This window comes from Rhinatrema bivittatum, chromosome 1 (assembly GCF_901001135.1).
Source record: "Rhinatrema bivittatum chromosome 1, aRhiBiv1.1, whole genome shotgun sequence".
NCBI lineage: Eukaryota > Metazoa > Chordata > Amphibia > Gymnophiona > Rhinatrematidae > Rhinatrema > Rhinatrema bivittatum.
Window position 1 is genome coordinate 640,284,228 of NC_042615.1, and position 20,846 is coordinate 640,305,073.

The following is a 20,846-nucleotide window of genomic DNA, read 5'->3' on the forward strand; positions in this document are numbered from 1 at the left end:
TGAGAATGTTTGTGTGCATGCTGCTGCAATGTTCACTCTAAGGATTGTGTTGTTGTGAGCATAAAATTGATAAGACTTTTTTCATCAAAGAAAGTAGAGCTCACATGGTAATGAAACCAAAATTGATTGCTCATGAGCAAAAGTATTTTTACACAGCAACCCAACCCTTACAGGGAACATTGCTCTGGAGGACTGGACTATAAGGCCAATCCAACCTATCTGAACATAACACTAAGACATGCTTATTCCTTTGCTGAATAAAGATGATCTATGTGATGGAGAGATAAGTTAGAATCTACAACAGGTTAAACAACCACTTGTTTACATTTTTACATCTGATACATGTTTGGCCAGTAGACCACCTGTTTCAAGGGCTTATAAGTAATTTTGTTACCTCTATGTTCTGTACAGGCTTCATCATGCACATGCTGCAGCATGATACTTCTCTAAGACTGGGGTACTACTTGTTGTGAAGTGGACCCTTGAGCCAGCTGAAAGGAGGCCTGCCGTGGAACCCGAAGCCTGGAGGCAGATCAGAGGCAGGAGACCAAACAAATCTTCAGGTGAAGAATAGTCAGAACACAATCCAAGTCGAGGCAGGCGGAGGTGAAGCAAAGTCAAGGAAATCCTGAGGTCGAGGCAGGCGGCAGCAATGCAAGTCGAAGTAGCGGATCAGGAGTCAGAACAGGCAGCAGACTGACGGAGGCCGAAGACAAACCAAGGATCAGGACAGGCAGCAGACAGGAATACCAGGAGCGAAGCCGAAGTCAGGAACCAGGAAGACAAGCCGAAGAGGAATCAGGAACTGGAGCAGGAGAACAGGAGTGGAGCAGGAACACGGAGACTGGGCTAGCAGGAACAAGAACACGAAGGCTGGAACTGGATCAGGAGCAGGAACGCAGGATCAGCAACTAGTAACTCAAAGAGTGAACCTTGTTGCAAGGCAAAGCATAGGAGCAGCTGCTGGGTTTAAATACCCAGTGGCGTCTGACGTCATCCTAGGGGCCGGGCCAAGGTTTCCCATCGCAGCCCCTTTAAATCCCGAGCCCTTGCGCACGCGCACCTGAGGAGCAGGGTTTGTCGGAGAAGCTCGGTGGCATCTCCCTCGTGGAGAAGCCACTGCGGAGAGGCCCAGCCATGGCCTGGGGCAGGCCGGAGAATGCCGCGACTCGGCAGGAGCCAGCAGCAAGGAAGGTGAGGGCCCGGCTGTGGAGTCCTGCGGCCGGGATTCGTAAAACTACTCACTGTGTGATTCCATTCTTACTTGTTCAGATCAATAGATCTTTCTGGAAGCATAGAGAATTCTCAACTCCTCATTGCTCTGACATTCCTCCTCAGCGGGAAATCATTGGGATTCTGTATATGCAAATAGACTTTCCAATGGTAGGATCTGGTTTTGTGCACCCACTAAGTCAAAGATGGGTGGTTCACTATACCATTGTATAACTGAAGGGACAGATAACTTAACTTGTTGTCTGGTAACAACACTGACAGCCAGCAGTGGAGAATCCTCCAGTTGCCATGAATTTAATGATATGGATGGCACCCCCTCTTGCCAATTGATCAGCAAGATCATTACAAATTTTGTCTGCATTGTATACCTTAGAATGTCCTTTCACCTTTTCCAGTAGATGGTCATGTCATTCTGGAGAGCCAGTAGATTTAGAGCCAAGACAAGGGTCCTTGCTCAGGAAGTCTTTCATCTTTTCCAAGGCTGCTTCCTGCTCAGGTCCATGCTTCATCCTTTCTAAGAACGACCAACAGGCTGATGCAATATTGTGCGCTGAGCCTAGTGTACAGGTTAACAAGTGCTTGGATGTGCATTTTGGATGTGTGTCCATAACCCCCGATGCAATAAGGGGATCAGCATGTCCAAACCTGCGCATAGCTAATAGCGCTTATCACATGTAAATTCCATGTAGATGAGGCTATTAGCTAATACCTGTGATGCAAAAAATCCCCGTGTGCCTGAGGCACACTTTTTAACCCAACAAATTTTATGTCTGCCTGGAGCAAGGGTAAAGTCTTCCTGTGGGTTAAGGGCTCGATTTAAAAAGAAAGAGACACGAGATCTCAGCATACTGATCAATGAATTGTCTGAAATATTTACATATTCCCAAAAAGGAATGCAACTTTGTTAAAGCAGTTGGTCTTTTGAGCTTTTGTAGATTCTATTTTCTTCTTTTATAGGTGCAGCCCATCAGAAGATATTTAATACCTCAGGTAATATATGAAATTCTCAAGTAATTAAGGGATTTCCTGCACCACTGACCTTTATATAGGGAAAGTTTAGCTCCTGAAGAAAACACATTTTTTTTGTAACAACTTTTTATTGGAGATTTGCACTAGTACAACATAATATAAAAACTAGCCAGATCTCCATTTGAAATCCCTGCTTTATTCCCCCCCCCCCCCCCCGCCGTCATTTCTTACATTAAAAATATAAAGTTGCCCTAACAGATGAGTATAAGTGTAATCAATAGAATGAACTGTCCATATAGACCAGTGGTTCTCAACCCTGTCCTGGGGACCCCCCCAGCCAGTCGGGTTTTCAGGCTATCCACAATGAATATGCATGAGAGAAATTTGCATGTTATGGAGGCAGTGAATGCAAATTTTCTCTCATGCATATTCATTGTGGATAGCCTGAAAACCCGACTGGCTGGTGGGGTCCCCAGGACAGGGTTGAGAACCACTGATATAGACAATTCAGGAAAAAGAATACTTTCATGTGATGTTGGGTAGAAGCGCCTTTTAAAAAGGTTCCTAGACTTTGTCGTATAGCTTTTTAGCTTTCTGTGACTTCAGATCCACTGTATAATATTCCATGGAAACCATTCCGAGCAGGTGCCGCATCTCAACATCTGGAGATGATTCATCCAGCCATTTTAAGAGAATACATCTTTTAGTTATGAGGAAAGTTTTGGTTAAGAATAATTTATGTGCAGTTCCTATCAATAGTCCCACTGAAATACAGTATGTCCCAAAAGAGCAAAAGCTCTGTTGATAGGTGTTGATTTATTTGTCATATTAGTCAAAGTCCTTATAACATCTCCCCAAAATCTTAGTATTACCGGACACTTCCACAGACAATCTCCCAAAGTTGCTGGAGAAAACTTACATTTCTTACCTTTGCTATCTCTTGATATTTCCATTAGTTGGACTCGTACCGGAGAAATAATTGTTCTATGTAAGACACTAAGTAGTAATTCACGTATAGGCACATTTTTCATATATGCTGGGTAGGTGATGGGAAGATCTTTGTTGTATAACATTTTAGTAATATAACTACATGCTTCCAAATAAATTATATAGTCTTTATTTGCTAATCCCAACTATTGTTTACTATGTCTGCAATGTCTAATGCTCTTTGTCAATAAAATCTGCTAATATCTAAGATTTCCCAGTATATTGTTTTTAAAAGTGTACATATACTCTGGGGGAAAACTTGAGTTGTTTTCCAGAGGCAAATCATGGGAAACATAGTAGATAAATTCATTTTGCTCTGAAGTGCCCGCCAAGCCCTCAAAACACATGTTTAATCACTGCCAGGTAGTGTGGGAAATTGGCACTCGTAGTCAGGATGTTATCCATATACACTAGGCCAGTGGTTCTCAACCTGTTTTCTTGTGGGACACATCTGACAGATGGTTCTCACATGCGTGACACACTGAACACATGATCGTCACGGGGCTAAATGTAAACACATACTCTGTATCTACAGGATCTGCCTTGACTCCCCAACAATGGGTGCAGAGCAGAACTAGGACATTCCCAGTTCAATTTACCAAAGAAAAAAAAGATATTTTTGGAGTCATCTCAGTAACTGCAACATAAACTTTCTCTTCTACCAGGCGTAATAGCTCTCCTTATGAAAAGACAGTAATTTATCTCCCATGCTGTTGCACTTGGGTGCTGCAGTCAGGATAGTGGACCCTTGAGCCGGTCTACCCAGGGTGACAGGGTAGGCCGGGAGGCGGAGCCACAGGCTGTCGGTGTTCACCCGGGAACCAGGAATCCCCCAGGAGGAGCCCGTAGGGTCCTGGGACCTTGGGACTTGGGAGCACGCTCAGAGTCAAATAGCAGAGAAAGCCTGGGCAGGGAGTGTAGAAGGAAAAGTCCAAAGAGAGAAAGAAAGTCTGTAGGCCGGCAGTGCAGGTCGAGGGCCAGCTGATGACAGGACAGCGGGCGGCAGCGATACCTGTAGCGAGCCGGACCGTGAGGCAGGGTTTGTAGACTGGAACGGAGTCTGTAGCTGGCTGTGAACTGGAGCAGGCTGTAGACTGGAACGGAGTCTGTAGCTGGCTGTGAACTGGAGCAGGCTGTAGACTGGAATGGAGTCTGTAGCTGGCTGTGAACTGGAGCAGGCTGTAGACTGGAATGGAGTCTGTAGCTGGCTGTGGACTTGAAGCAGGCTGTAGCGGAGTCGGGAACGGGCCAAGGTCAGAGGCAGGCGGCAGGCTGAAGCGAAGTCTGGAACAGACCAAGGTCGGAGGCAGGCGGCAGGCAGAAGCGAAGTCAGGAACGGACCAAGGTCGGAGGCAGGCGGCAGGCTGAAGTGAAGTCAAAGGCAATCCAAAGGTCAAGTCAGGAACGAGGAACAGACGAAGCGCAACTCAGAACTACTAGGCAGTAGTGAACCTCGTTGCAAGGCAAAGAGAAGGCGTCCGGACGCCGGTTATATCAGGCTTAGGGCGTGGCGTCATAGCACAGGCGGGGCCAGACTTCCAGGAGCTGTGCGCACATAGTGTGCGTCCTCACGCGCACGCGAGGCAGCAGGGAGACGGGCAAGCAATGGCGGTCGCCACGTGGAACCGGCAGAGCCGCAGGAGTCCCGGGCATGCGGAACGCGGTGTTTCCAGCAGCGGAGGTGAGCACTGTTCAGAGCAAAAGAAGGGGAAGCGGTGGAGACCGCAACACATGCATGTCCTATTGAGAAAACATAAAAATAAGATTGATACAAATACCTACATGCTAGTAAAATACCTCACCTCAACCACACACACACAATCAACCTTCACCAAGAACAGAAAGACTGAAGATTACAAATATGGAGACAGAAACTGGAATGAAAACCCCAAAAAGCTAATCTGCATACAGTGCAAAACTGGAGAAATGGAAACAGAAATATAGCACTTAACAGACTCCCATGATCTGCAATAATGTACAATAATTCATCTGCACAAAGTTACACCTGTATTATGGAACTCATTCAAACAGTAACAACCCTATCTATGAAAAGGCAATGCTACAAATATTTAACTAGGCACTAAACACCAATACACCTCCTATTAAGAAAAGAGAACAAGCCAAGCTGCTATAGATCCCTACACAGAAACTATAATCTTGCAGAATACCCTTACCTGGGTCACACACACAGAAACAGACAGACCCTCACCAAATACAGAATAAAGTGACCATCAAGTTAGTTTTTGTTTTTCCATTGTTGCACTGCATACACTCAGTCTAGCTTCTTGCTGTTTCCAGTTCAGTTTGTTTACACATTTCTATTTATACATTCCTCAAGAAATATAAAATAATTCTAAAACTAGAATGTTTTAAAACAACTGATAAATAGAAAAACATCCAATCATTAAAACCATAAAAATTTATTAAAAATTCTCCAAACACCAATAAAATATTTCAAGCGTCAGACAAACCACATAATACTCATTAATTAAAATGGCAGTCAATCAAGAATGAAACTTAAAAAGCCATCTTTACTTACTCTTTCCAGCAACTCTCCTACTCCTTTCCCTTGCAGGCCAATAACACACACCAGAAGCAGCAATGACTGCTGAAGGTCTATCCTCATGGTCCTCTTACTTAGGGACCATGACTAGTCTGTCTCACAAACATATTTGTCTCTCACACACCAGTCATCTCCCTGACCGGTCTCTCTTTCTCACACACATACACCAGTCACCTCCTTGACCAATCTCTCTTTCTCACACACTCACCAGTCACCTCTATGACCAATCTCTCTCTCTCTCACACACACACACACACCAGTCACCTCCTTAACTAATCGCTCTCTCTCACAGATACACCAGTCACTTCCCTGATCAATCTCTCTTTCTCACACACAAATACACACATACACACGTCACCTCCCTGACCAATCTCTCTTTCTCTCACACACACCAATCACCTCCTTGACCAATCTCTCTCTCTCTCACATACACACACACACAAACACCAGTCACCTTCCTGACCAATCTATCTTTCTCTTCTCTCTCTCTCTCGTGCACACACACACACACATACATGCCAGTCATCTCCCTGACCCTAGAGAAGATGGCCGTTTGAACTTGGCCACAGCTCTACAAGACACTTTCAAGCACTGAGGCTGGCAGTATTGTCTGCTGAAATGCTGTGTGGTGTCGGACATTTGGGAATTGGAGAAATCGGAGAAAGAGTGATAAGTTCATAAAATACTTGCCGGCATGATTTCATTCAATCTCTCCTATTGACTCCTCTTTCCTGTTGAAGAGAAAGTGTTTCTTAATAGAAACATTTAAAAGTGCTATTCAAGTTTATTTACTGATACAATTAAATACAACAGAATTTTATTAATTTTCAAACATTTAATAATAACAATTTCATAAAAAGAATAAAAGCGGAGGGAATACTATCTAGCAGGCTTTAAATGCATTAATTAGCCAGCTAAGTACTTTCCCACTGGACAAATCTCATTAATATGTGTTACGATTCTGCTTGTGAGATAGGCCCATAAGCAGCCTCTCACCTCAGCGAGGCCTGGAGGCCGCCGCTGCCGACACCAGTTCCACCACTGCTGCTGCCACCGTTCCATTCCTGTGGCCTGGAGGCCGCCGTTGTTCACGTCCTCTTCCACAGCCTGGAGGCCGCTCTAGAGCTCCTCTTCTTGCGGCAGGGAGTCATCTTCAATCTTCTCTCTTCGCGGCAGGGAGCCGCCAATGTCAGGGCCTGCTCTTCCTTCGTGGCATGGATGACACTCTCCAAAGTCCTGCCCTCCTCCTAGGCTCGCGGTCGTGCCTCTTCCCTTCATTTAAAGGACCCGCACTGGACAGGGCCCTGTGACTCCACCTAATGACGTTTCCTAGGCCTCTCCCTCTTCAGCCCTATAAAGAGGGCCTTCTTTCAGTCAGTCTTCGCCTTCACAAGGAGCCAGTCATGGAGCTGGACTGCTCCTGGATTCTCCGTTCCAGCTCTTCATTCCAGGAGACTTCCGTGATCCTTCCTTGTTTCTTAAAGGCACTCTGTTCTTCGTTGGTATTCCTTGTCTTCATTGGTGGTTCCTGAACCTTCATCTTCATTCCATGTCCTGGTCTCTCATCGGATCCCATCCCCTTGTCTCCAGATGTCCAGATCTCCTTGTCTCTAGATGTTCCAATTTTCCTGTCTTCTGATGGCTTGTCTCCAGATGTTCCTTGTCCTGATGTCCTCAGTCCAGAAGTACCTGATGAGCCATGCTTCGTGTTTCAGATGTCTCTGATGTCCTCATGTCCAGCGGTCCCAGATGTCAAGATGCCTTAGATGTTCAGACACCCTGATGTCCTGGTGTCCAGAGGTACCAGTGTCCTGTTGTATCCGATGCCCGACTTTCCAGTCCTGATGTTTCCAGGTTCTGAGTCCTGATCCTGATGTTCAGAGTCCTGATCCTGATGCTCCAAGTTCCGAGTTCCAAGTTCTGAGTCCGGTTCCTGATGTCCTTTGTCCATTTCTGATCCTGAAGGAACCACTAGTTCTTAGCTCCTGGTTCAGCTTTGCCTCGCCCTAGACTTTGTCTCCAGCTGACCTTCCTGGGAATAAATCCGTATCGATCCGGTGTCCGTTTCCGGTGGCTGGAGTCCTCTTCCGGTTGGATCCTTCCTCGAGCACTGCCCGGATACCTCTTTCATCCTGAGCCTCAGTCCTGCACATGTCCCGCTCTCTGCATGGTCCGTGACCAGTCGCTTCAGGTTGTGTAGGGCACGCAGTGGGACAGGGTGGTCCATGACCAGCCCTTGTCGGTGGTGTAGAGCGCCCTGAGGGGCTGTGCCTGTCTAAGTCTGTGAGCATCCTGAGTCCTCGTCTGAGTTTCCTGAGCCTTTGTCCTCGTCTGAGTATTCGGAGTCCTTGTCTGAGTATCCGGAGTCCTCATCTGACTTCCCTGAGTCCATGCCTGAGCATCTTACATCCAAGTTCCAAGTGTCCTCATCTCGTCTGAGTTCCAAGGTCCAAGCGTCCTCGTCTCGTCTGAGTTCCAAATTCCAAGCGTCCTCGTCTCGTCTGAGTTCCAAGTTCCAAGTGTCCTTGTCTTGTTCAAGTCTTATAGCCTTGTCCAAGTCTCCTAGTTCCAGTACCATCACCTGTCCTCAACCTCTGTCCGTCCTGTCGAATCTGCCGCTCCTAGGTGGCAGATCCGTAAGGGCTATTGAGTGGCTGGAGGGCTACCCCAGAGACCAGCATTGCATTGCTGGGTCTCTCCTGGTGTGTGCCGATTCAGCAGAGGTTAGGGCTTCGGTGGTCAGCCTGTCTGCCCATGCTTGGACACGTCTTGCCTGCCTCGGCACTTCTACGGAGCTCTCTGCAGTCGTGCTGTGGTCCAAGGGCACACCAATCTCCCCAGGAATCGGGACTGCTCCCTAGCGCACCCTCAATAGATTGCGAAGGCCATGTGTCCGGTGAGCGTGTTCCTGTGATGGGCCCATGCCTTGTTCCAGAGTTCCTGATTCAAATATTTTTTCTGAACTTTGTGTCCTGAACTTTTGGGTATCCTTCGAACTGCTGGAGGCACCAGCTTTCTTGAAAATTTTTTTTTACCATCTGCAGGAGGAACTAGCATCTGTTCATCACCAAGAACCTTTTCTCAATAATATTTTGTGACCCAATTTTCCTAAAAATTGTTTTTGTGTTTTTGTTACCAGCTTGTTTGTTCCCAGTTTCCTGGAATTCGATATCTTGTTTCTAGCCAAATTTTTTCTCATTTCTCTGTTTGTTTCTCCTCAGCTGTCTGGATCCCACGACCCGCAGGAGGCGCCTGCATCCAGATCTCTAAGTCCATTCTGGTCCTAGAACATTCTCGACCTGCAGGAGGTGCATGCCACTGTTCCAGGGAACATCTCCGTTCTTCCCACTGCAATGTTGGCTCTTCTTCCTGGGTTCCATATGACCTGCAGGAGGCGCCTGTGCCCAGGTTTCCACATCCAGTACTAAGTCCTCCTTCATCGCCAAGTATGCTCAAGATTCTGGGAGTATATAACCAATCCGAGTGTACACTCAGCAACTGCAAGTCCTTGGGTTTGTACGACCTGCAGGAGGTGCCTGCACCCTAGACCTGGCTCCGTCTCGCTCTGGGACCATCTACAGTCAAGACCTTGTCCTTGCCTGTGCAAGTGGTGATTCCAGCCCTGGATTCCACTCCAGGTCTTCAGAGACATCATCTAGCTGTTTTTCCTGTTCCATAACATCAACATGGTGCGTCAACTTGTAATCTACAGCTGCGCTCCAGTCCTTGCTGTGCATGCAGAATTTCTACCTTTCCATCATTCCAAGTTCATAAGATGTCGCCTTTCGATCTCTCATCTCCATCATAGCGAGTTGTCCTACATCCTGAACTCGCCGCCATCAGTCCTCAGTGTCCTTCACTCAACATTCCGAGCTGCCAAGCTAAGCACTGCAGTTACCATCCTTCACCTTGTCTGGTAAGCCTGTATAGTCTTGCTGTTTATCCACCTGGAAGGACCCTGTCTTCCTTGGAGGCCACAGTCGATATTCCACTTTGCTGTCCTTGAATTTATGAGAGTTCTTGTGACCATCTTCTCCAGAGTTTTCCATAATTTGAACTGCTCACCTCATCGTTGTTCCTGATCACCTACTGGAATCCTCTGCTGTCCTTGAGCCTTGTCTCCAGAGCTTAACTGCTATCTTAAGCGGCTCATCTGATTCTAACCTGATGAATTCTCATCCTTGCTGTCAACTGGGAGATACCTTACAATGAATTAGTACCCTGAATAAAGTATCACCATGATGTCTTTGGATTACCAAGTTCCTCTTGGGAGTAGCTTTACCACCATTGGAAGTCTATGTGAATATACAGACATTCCTGAGAGACAATCTTCTCCTTGACCGAATTAAAGGGACTTCTCTTACCATCCAGCCTTGCCAATGCCTGGAATCAGTAACCTTGAAAGTTCCTTCCATTTGTTTATCTCTGCCAAGTACCACCTATTATCGAAAGGAATATCCATGCTTCCACAATCAGTTTTCCATCCTTGGCAATGTTCATGGGATGTCTTGTGCCACTGGGCATTACTGGTACCCATGCCTACCCAAGGGCATGGGGGAATCTGTAAGTTCATCTACCCCTCTCCAGTGGTATCACTTTCGCATTAAAAATTCCAGTTTGATGTTTCATTGGTCTTCATCATTGTTATCACCAAAAAGATGATGCTTGTGTGCTTTCCACTTCAGTCTTGATCAACTAAGAACCAAGTGCCAGACTATACTCCAAGAACGCGACCTCATCTGTGTATCTGATTCAACCTGAACTCCTTGTTTTCAATCTCTTCCACCCTGAACTTCTAGAATCTGAAATGCTGCCTTGCTGTGCTGCATCTGTTCATCACCAAGAACCTTTTCTCAATAATGATTTGTGCCCCAATTTTCTTAAAAATTGTTTTTGTGTTTTTGTTACCAGCTTGTTTGTTCCCAGTTTCCTGGACATTCGATATCTTGTTTCTAGCCAAATTTTTTCTCATTTCTCTGTTTCTCCTCAGCTGTCTGGATCCCACGACCCGCAGGAGGTGCCTGCATCCAGATCTCCAGGTCCAGTCCGGTCCTAGAACCTTCTCGACCTGCAGGAGGTGCCTGCCACTGTTCCAGGGAACATCTCCATTCTTACCACTGCAATGTTGGCCTTCAGTGTTTATCTACGTCTTCTCTGAATCCTGATCTTCCACAACTTCAGCTTCATGTTTCCAGCTTTGAATTCGTCATCGCCTCAGTCCTCCACAAGAAGTTCCAGCTTCAGTTCATTGACCCCTCTCTGTGGTAGAAAAAGACGTGGGGAAGGGACTTTTGAGGAGGGGGTGCTGTTACAATTCTGCTTGTGGGATAGGCCCATGAGCAGCCTGTCAGCGGGGCCTGGAGGCCGCCACTGCTGACACCAGTTCCACCACTGTTGCTGCCGCTGCCATTCCTCCTGCGGCCCAGAGGCTGCTGACATCTTCGTTGCACCACCGCCGCTCCTCCTGCGGCCCACAGGCTGCTGACATCTTCGTTGCACCACCGCCGCTCCTCCTGCAGCCTGGAGGCTGCCATCGAGCGCTGCTTGTCTTCCGCGGCACAGAGTCGCTGCCATCTTCGTGGCTAGGCCGCATCTGTGGCCGCATCTGTGGCTAGGCCGCATCTGAAGCTTCTCCCAGTTTGGCCTGGAGGCGTGGCTCAGCGCCGGCAGCGATCACACCATGGAGGTGCGATTGCTTGCCGCTATCGCAGGACCCCCCCCCCCCGCTTCCCTGTACCACAGGATTCAGAGAGCCCAGTGGTGTTAGTAAATCCAGGCCTAAATTTGGTGATTATATATATTGTTCTTCTCTTTTTTTTTATGCTTTAATTTTCTTTTAAATTCTATTTCAATATGTATATTACCTATTTTTCTTTTCAAATATATTATTGTATATTTGATTAAACTTATAAATAAAGTGTTAAAAAAATGCATGAAGGCAGGCAGAAATGAGCTTGGACAGGTACACAGATGAAACTGGTATACAGTTGAGAAGGGAGGAAAAACAACCCCCTTTATTTATTTTCTTAGCAGATCTTAGGTGGATCTTTCTCTTTCCTTTCCCTGACTTTCTTACGAATCAGCTTACATTTATGGTCAAAATGAAAGCTGCTTATTTTTATCTGGATATCTGCCTCTTAACTGGTATGGTCTCTTAGTTCTGCTGCACATGCAGAGCAGTTGTACTTGGTTGGGCCTTTGAGAGGAGAAACTAACCCCCATAACTCCCAAACGAACTTCAACATGCTTAACTCATAATGAATTCATAACTCTGATTCATCTCCAGTTATAAATGTAACACTTTTTCACATGGTTTGTTAACTTATTACCTTTATTATCCATGTACTTTTAACCTTACCTTGTGGATGATCTTTGTAATACCCATCCTAATATCCCCTTATTGAAATATGTATTTCTAATGTCCCCTGTTGAAATATGTAAATGACTGTATCTAAAAGTCAATAAATAAATAAATAAATAATAATCCCTTCTTATTGTGCAATATGTTTCAGAAAAGTTGTAGCTCATATCTGAGTCTACTCAGGCCAGCCAAGTTTTCCTCCCACTGCATTGTGGGATGCTGACATCAAAATCTGCCCCCACTCCTTTTTCACACTCCCCCCCCCCCTCCACCAACCAAGCCCCACCTTTCATGCTTTCTCCACTCCATCTCCTCTACCACACTCTATCCCCCTCTCCTAGTCCTGTTCCCTCCCCTTCTCTGGCTCTCTTATCTCTTTTATATTCTCTCACTGCTTACTCCCCCCCCCCCCCAACTTCTGTCTCTGAATGATTGGCTTTCTTGTTCTTACCACTACTAAAACAACAACAGGTTGTCTCGGGTCAGCCATGTCTCCTAGCATTGGGATTGAAAATGGAACCCTGTCCACTCCTTTTAACAGACACAAAAAACTATGTTTACAGTCCCCATGCTACCCCCCATCTCCACCCCATTGGCACAGACATTCTCTTAGAGAAGTGTATGGAATATGTTTATAGATGTTCATCATATTTGCTCTTAACAAAATTCAATTGCCTGACTGTGAAAAAATTCGAAAAGTTGAGAAAATGTGCATTTTAACCTTTACAAAAAAAAATCAAAGGCATGAATATTTCAACATTTAAAAAAACACTAACAGAATGTAATGGATGAATAAGCATACAAAAAGATATATGAAATATTTTAATAAAAATAAAATAGATTAAAAGTGATCATAAAGTTATTTGAGGAAGTTAAAAATTAATTTGTATAAGTGCTACTGCACTGTCGAAGTATTTTTCTATATGCAAATGAAATATTAATACCGTATAGTGCCACATTTATAATTTATATTTGCTCTGTGTCTGCCAATTTATGAAATATGAAGACATTGCACAGCAAAGATCACCATAAGTGCTTACTGAATTTGGGAAGGCGAAACAGATGACTGTGTTGCCATTTTTGGAAGTAAAATGTTTCTTGCTCATTTGTATAGGTAATTTTTAACTTAAAAAATACTTTTGTGGAACGGCCTCCAGCAGTTTTCCGATTCTTTTGGGCTTCCAGCTAAACTGGACTGAGTCTCTTTTGGGTGATGGCATCATAAGCCTTCAACTTGCAACTCATACCCTAGGAGCTTTTCACGATTTTCTAATTTTCTGGTTTAACTAGCCCAACCATTGCAACTATAGACCTTGGCCAGAAACCACAGATCATGAATCCGTCCACAACTTGATAACCAAACATCCTGATACTGGCCACAAGGTACCACCATTGTGTCATGACCGAGAGCCCCTCCCAAACAGGGACACTGGCAATCTTTGACAGGAAAGCATGTATAATATACACTTCTGAAACTGAGTCTTTTGTACACAGCGCATGGCTCGGTGGAAAGATAATAGTTCACGGAGCCTTCTCTGCAGTTAAGTGTCTGTGTTTAGAAGCTCAAGGCTTGTACATCATTCTTTCATTAGCTGCAGATTCCTCCCCTGTCTGAGGATTTGCTGTGAGATCCCTGGTTAGAGAGAAGCAGACTGACCCTTGGCTCATAAGCTTTCAGTACCTTATTCAATACAGATTTCTTTCATAGGAGCTGATGTAATAAGTCGCGCTGGGCCTACTCTGGTTTTAGCGAAGGTTTTTGGAGCTAACTTTACTCATGTATGTTACATGGTTATAGCACAGAAAATATCTGTGCTAAGAAACCCATGGTATGCTTAGTGCAGGTGCATTCAAATCATATGTAAACAAAGTTATTAGCTATTACAGGGCAATGGAGAGAGATGCATTAGCAAGAAGACATTTTAGTGCATGTTTTTTAACGTGGGAAATCTGGGGGGGGGGGGGGGGGGCGCATTGATGTTTAGAGGTTTGAGTTTGAGGTGTTTTTAAGTTGCGAGGAGGAGGCCACCACCTCTTTTTTTAAGCCTTGGATTTTAGCATAGGTTTTATTACATTTCTTTCTTTCTTTCTTTCTTTCTTTCTTTATTTGTTGAGTTTTATATACCGTTATTCGGTAAAGCCAACATAATGGTTTGCAAGGTTCAACTTGCAATACATTTAACAATTAAGCAAAAAGTATAACAAGATGCATATTAAACACACATGAGTGACCTCCAATTACAAAGATATTAACTAGAACTAGCACTACGGATTGCACGAAGGGATGCACAAAGGGGGGTGCCCCTTTGGCGCGCGACGCCTGGTGTTCCGGGGCGGGTCTCCTGATCGGGATCTTACATGGCCCTTCCCTTTTCAGTTCCAGGTGAATTCTTACTTTCTTTTCTTTTATTCTCAAGGCTGTGGGTGCTGCAGGGTGCCCGATGGTGGTGGTGGGTGGCCTCCCTGAGCGCAGGAGGATAAGGTGGATAAGGAACAATATACATAATGGAGTTTGTCTCTAACTTTTATATAATTTATTTAAAATTTCTTATAACCTACTTATCTTAACAGTTATCTGAAGTGAGGTACAAACAAACACAAATGTCAGTGTTGCGGTTCTGGCCGCGAGCACCGCGCCAGGCCCTTACCTCCGGGTTCCCGGACCTGCTCCCGCTTCCAGAGGCCTGGTTTGCGGTCTGGTTGGCGGCGTCCCCGCTGGAGCTGCGCTGCTGCGAGCCCTCCGATGGACGCTCGGCTCCTAGGCGTGCGCGCGCCCCACTTGGGCGCTTTTCTAGGCTGTTTCCCACCAGTGGTGACTCCGCCCAACTCCTGACATCAGACACCGCTGCCTTGATAAGCCGGCCGCGGCCATCCAGTCTTTGCCTTGCAATGGGTTAGCCTCCCGGTTTCCTGTTGTGCTGTGCCCCGGAGTGACTCGCTTTGCTTCGTCGCTCCGTTCCTGCGAAAGTACCTGCCTGGTTCCTGCCTGCCTGCTACAGTCCCTGCTTGGTTCCTGCCTGCCTGCTACAGTACCTGCTGGTTCCTGCCTGCCTGCTACAGTTCCTGCCTGGTTCCATTACCCGAGTCTTGCTACAGTTCCTGCCTGGTTCCAGAATCCGAACCCAGTTACAGTATTGCTAATGTCTTAGTCTGGTTCCAGTTACCTGTCCTGGTCCACAACCTGCCTAAGTCCCAGCAGTCGGGCCCCTATGGGCTCCTCCCGGGGGGACTTCGGCTTCCAAGGGTGAAGCCACCTAAGTCCCAGTGGTTGGGCTCCTCCCGGGGAAGTACCAGCTTCCAGGGTGAAGAGCATCTACGTTCTGCCTGAACATCTGCCTCCCGGCCTGCTATTCACTAGAGACATTGACCACCTTTCCCAGTCTCCAGCAGGTTGGCCCAAGGGTCCACTAAATAGAGACTCCCATAACAGATTGCAAGGCCATGGACTCGGCGGGTGCACCCGCTCCCTCGGATCTGCCCAGGATGGCCCGGAGGAAGCTACAGCACCAGAGTTGCATAGATTGTTTGGCAGCCACAGTGGAACGGCTATCCTCGTGCTTGGAGTCCTTGCCTTCCGCTGTCGGGGCCCCCGAGGGTCACAGCTCCTCTGTGACTCAGCTACCGGCACCTTCTCATTGTGCTGGTGATTTAAGGACCTGCCGTGGCTTATTGAACCAATGTTTTGTACGGTTCTCCTTGTTGCCTCGGCAGTTCCCCTCGGATGCGGTGAAAGTGGCATATATCTTGTCCCTGCTTGATGGGAAAGCCTTAATTTGGGCTTCTCCCCTCTGGGAAAACAATGATTCTTCACTAATGGACATACAACTGTTCATCATGAACTTTCGCCAAGTCTTTGATGAGCCTGCCCGAGCAGCCACAGCTACGTCTGACCTGCTGCAACTTCGTCAGGGGGCTCACTCCTTGGCAGATTATGCAATGGAGTTTCGGACTTTAGCCCAAGAAGTAGGTTGGCAAGATGGTAGTCTTAAGGCCATCTTCCTGGAAGGACTCTCCGGACGCATAAAGGATGAAATTGCTGCTTGAGATCTGCCGGAGGACCTCAACGCCTTGATCGAGATGGCTGCCTGCATTGACCGCTGCCTACAACAACGGGCCAAGGAGCAACGCTCCTCTCGCCATAGTCCGGCTCGTGGGCTGAGACCTGTGCCCTCGTCCAAGACTTCTTGTCCAGACGCTCCCACCTGCGAACCTATGCAGCTGGGATGGGCCCCGCTCTCTGCTGAAGAAAGGCAATGTCAGCGTTCGTTGAGATTGTGCCTGCATTGTGGCCAGAAGGGCCACTTCTTGGCACACTGCCAGGAGCATGTGGAAAAACGCCAAAGCCTAGGAGGTCGGGAGGAGCTCCTCCTAGGTTGTATTACAGCTCCTCAATGTACTGTCCCTGTTACCTTGGAATATCCCGGAGGCTCCTTTGAGACGATGGCGTTCCTGGATTCCGGAGCCGGAGGTAATTTCATCCTGCAGGACTTAGTCTCCCAGTTGCGAATCCCTACGTATAGACGGGAGGTCCCGATTCGAATTACCTCTATCCAGGGGACGCTTCTTCCAGGACCTGTCCAGATGTCCACAGCACCCATTATGGTCCGCACCGGGGCGATCCATTCAGAGGAGATAACCTTCCTAGTGCTGGAGAAGGCTGTCCACCCTGTGGTGCTAGGGTTGCTGTGGTTGCAGAAACACTCGCCCACGATTCAGTGGGATATGCTACAGATTGTCAAATGAAGTCCTTTCTGCCTAGCTAATTGTATGAAGGTGCCTAGGACTCCCGTACTTCCCTTGATGCACTCTGCCGTGGTGCCTTCGGCACCTTATGAGGACTTTACGGATGTATTCTCCAAGACCAAGGCAGAGATCCTTCCGCAGCATCGTCCCTATGACTGTGCTATAGACTTGCTACCGGGTACTATGCCCCCCCGAGGAAGGGTTTATCCCTTATCCGTACCTGAGACTCGGGCCATGTCCGAGTATATAGCGGAGAACCTGGCCAAGGGCTTTATCCGCCCGTCCAAGTCGCCCGCAGGGGCAGGTTTCTTTTTCGTCAGCAAGAAAGACGGCTCACTGAGGCTGTGCATAGACTATCGAGGCCTAAATTCTATTACCAAGCGAGACCGCTATCCGCTCCCATTAATCTCGGAGCTCCTTGATCGGCTTCAAGGAGCAAAGATTTTCATAAAGTTGGACCTGTGAGGAGCTTACAATTTAGTCAGGATCCGTCCCGGGGATGAGTGGAAAACCGCATTTAATACCTGAGACGGGCATTACGAGTACCTCGTGATGCCTTTCGGCTTATGTAATGCCCCGGCGGTGTTCCAGCACCTGATGAATGAGGTGTTGCGGGACCTCTTGAACACCTGTGTAATTGTTTACTTCGACGATGTGTTAATCTACTCCCAGGATCTGTCGTTGCACCGTCAGCATGTCCGACAAGTGCTTCAGATACTTGGGGAGCATGGTCTGTACGCAAAGCTGGAAAAATGTAGCTTTGAGAAGACGTCCCTACCGTTCTTAGGCTATATAGTCTCTGCAGCTGGCTTTCGAATGGATCCTGAGAAAGTGGCGGCTATCAAGAATTGGCCCCAGCCAAGGGGTCTTAAAGCGTTGCAATGCTTCCTCGGCTTTTCTAATTTCTTCCATCACTTTATTCCCAATTACTCTCGTATTGTGGCACCGTTAACTGCCCTCACCCGAAAGGGGGCTAATGCAGTGGATTGGCCCGCTTCTGCCTGTCAAGCTTTTGAGGCCCTTAAAGAAGCCTTCTTGTTAGACACTTGCCTTCGCCATCCGGATCCCAGCTGGCCCTTCGTGGTGGAAGTTGATGCCTCCAATGTGGCAGTGGGGGCCGTACTGAGTCAGTACTCTGATTCCGGACACACATCTCCACCGTTTTCATCGTGGACCTTCCTGCCTCAGGAGGTAATTCGGTCATTTGGGTAACCGTGGACCGATTTTCCAAGATGGCGCACTTTGTCCCTTTGCCTAAGCTACCTTCTGCACCTGACCTGGCCGGCCTGTTTGCCCAGCATATCTTTAGACTTCACGGTCTCCTGCAGGATATAGTCTCCGATCGAGGACCCCAATTTACAGCTCGTTATTGGAAAGCCTTATGCAAACGCTTCAATATGCAACTTAGTCTTTCGTCAGTGTTCCATCCTCAAAGTAATGGGCAAACAGAACGAACCAATTGAACTTTGAAGACTTTCCTTTGTGAACGAACGTCAAGATAATTGGGCTAAATTACTCCCTGGGCGGAGTTCTCGTATAATAATCACACGCATGCTGCTACTGGAAGTTCGTCGTTCCTTGTTGTTTATGGGAAGCAACTTCATCCGCCCTTACCTTCGCCTGAACCTAGTGCACTCCCGGCAGTGCAACTCTCAGCTCACCAGCTTCGCCAGCTTGTGGATCTCTACCCAGGAAAAGATCCATAAGGCCGCCCTGTCCGCTAAGAAGTGGGCAGATAGGCATCGTCAGCCAGCACCCATCTTCCTTCCAGGAGACCGTGTCTGGCTTAGCACCAGAAATCTACAGCTACAAATCCCATCCAGATGACTAGCACACCGAAATTCTGTGGGCCTTTTCGAGTCGCCGAACATGTGGGAGCAGCTCTTACCGTCTGCGCCTACCCTCCTCCATGGGCATACATGACGTCTTCCATGTGTCATTGCTGAAGCCTCTTGTGTTATCCAGGTACCACTCCCGGACTCCTGAACCATCGGATCCCTCAGTACCGAATGAGGTCACGTATCAAGTGCGTGAAGTTTGGATGTCCGGTTTCATCAACGCCGATGGGAATACTTGCTTGCCTGGGAGGGTTGTGGACCCGAGGATAATTCTTGGGAACCGGTAACATCCTTGACAAGGACTTATTACGGCAGTTTCATCTGGACCACCCAAGTAAACCCGGACCGGCTAGAGGGGCGTAAGAGGGGAGGTACTGTTGTGGTTCTGGCCGCGAACACTGCGGCCAGCACCATGGCCAGGCCCTTACCTCCGGGTTCCCGGGCCTGCTCCCGCTTCCAGAGGCCTGGTTTACGGCCTGGTTGGCGGCGTCCCCGCTGGAGCTGTGCTGCTGCGAGACCTCCGATGGACGCCCGGCTCCTAGGCACATGCACGCGCCACTTGGGTGCTTTCCTAGGCCGTTTCCCGCCAGTGGTGACTCCACCCAACTCCTGACGTTAGACGCCGTGGCCTTGATAAGCCGGCCGTGGCCATCCAGTTTTTGCCTTGCAATGGGTTAGCCTCCCGGTTTCCTGTTGCACTGTGCCCCGGAGTGACTCGCTTCACTTCGTCGCTCCGTTCCTGCTACAGTACCTGCCTCGTTCCTGCCTCCTGCTACAGTACCTGCTGGTTCCTGCCTGCCTGCTACAGTACCTGCTTGGTTCCTGCCTGCCTTCTACAGTTCCAGCCTGCCTGCTACAGTTCCTGCCTGGTTCCATTACCCGAGTCTTGCTACAGTTCCTGCCTGGTTCCAGAACCCGAACCCAGTTACAGTATTGCTACTGTCTTAGTCTGGTTCCAGTTACCTGTCCTGGTCCACAACCCGCCTAAGAACCAGCGGTCGGGCCCCTACGGGCTCCTTCCGGGGGGTCTTCGGCTTCCAAGGGTGAAGCCACCTAAGTCCCAGTGGTTGGACTCCTACGGGCTCCTCCCGGGGAGTACCAGCTTCCAGGGTGAAGAGCATCTACGTCTTACCTGAACATCTGCCTCCCGGCCTGCTATTCACTAGAGACATTGACCACCTTTCCCAGTCTCCAGCAGATCGGCCCAAGGGTCCACTAAACAGACTCCCATAACAGTCAGTGAGAAACACAGCACAACAATAAGAAACAAGCACATAAAACACTATCCATATGCTAACTCAAAGTTTTGCTTATTTTTTTTTTAGAAATGCTTTCAAATCTGTAATTGCTTGAAGCTCCCTGGGTAAGGCATTCATAATGTAGAACTGGACACAGAAAAGGCATATTTGAGTAGTCATCAATCTTGCTTTCTTAACTGAAGGAATCAAGAGCAGATCTTGATCCTATGAATTCAAACTGTGCTTGGGAATGTAAGGTTATAAAAATCTTTTGGATATTTTGGTTTACCCTCACAAAGTGTTTTAAATATTAATATCAGTACTTACGTTACCCTCTACTGTACTGGCAACCAATGAAGGTACTTTAAGGCTAGGATAATATGATCAGAGCATGATCTTGAACTAATTAACCATGCTGCAGCATTTTGTAATAGTTGTAAGACCCTTAATTGCATTTTAGGAAAACCATTGTATAGCAAATTACAATAATCAAGAGAGGTAATTGTAAAAGCTTGAACAACGGTAAGGAAATATGAAACAGAAAGCAGATATTTTAACCATTTGACTAATCTTAATTTGTAAAAAGCAAACTCTAACACTGATTGTATCTGAGGATTTAAAGTCGAATGAAAGTCCATCAAAATTCCTAAGTCACGTACATACCAAGAAAAACATATGGGTATCCCATTGACTGATAAAGAGGGTAAGTATTCTGAAGTTGAGCGGTACATCATTAAAGCTTCTGAATTTTTAATACTTAAAGGTAAGTAATTCTTGCCAAGCCAAATATGCATCCCATGCAAGCAATTTAGTAACCTTTCAATTGGATCATTCACATCCTTCGGAAGAAAAGGAATAGCTAGTACGAGGAAATGCAATTTTATTTTCTTTCTTTTACTTTGTTTTATTATTTT

At 47.2% G+C, this 20,846-nt stretch overlaps 1 long non-coding RNA gene across 1 annotated transcript; it reads left to right on the plus strand.

The window, feature by feature from the left end:
* Positions 1–488: 488 nt before the first annotated feature.
* Positions 489–9,065, plus strand: LOC115081782. The gene is made up of 3 exons (XR_003853871.1): positions 489–1,194; positions 2,191–2,223; positions 8,974–9,065. It is a non-coding gene; the product is annotated as an uncharacterized LOC115081782 (long non-coding RNA).
* The last annotated feature ends 11,781 nt before the right edge of the window (positions 9,066–20,846 follow it).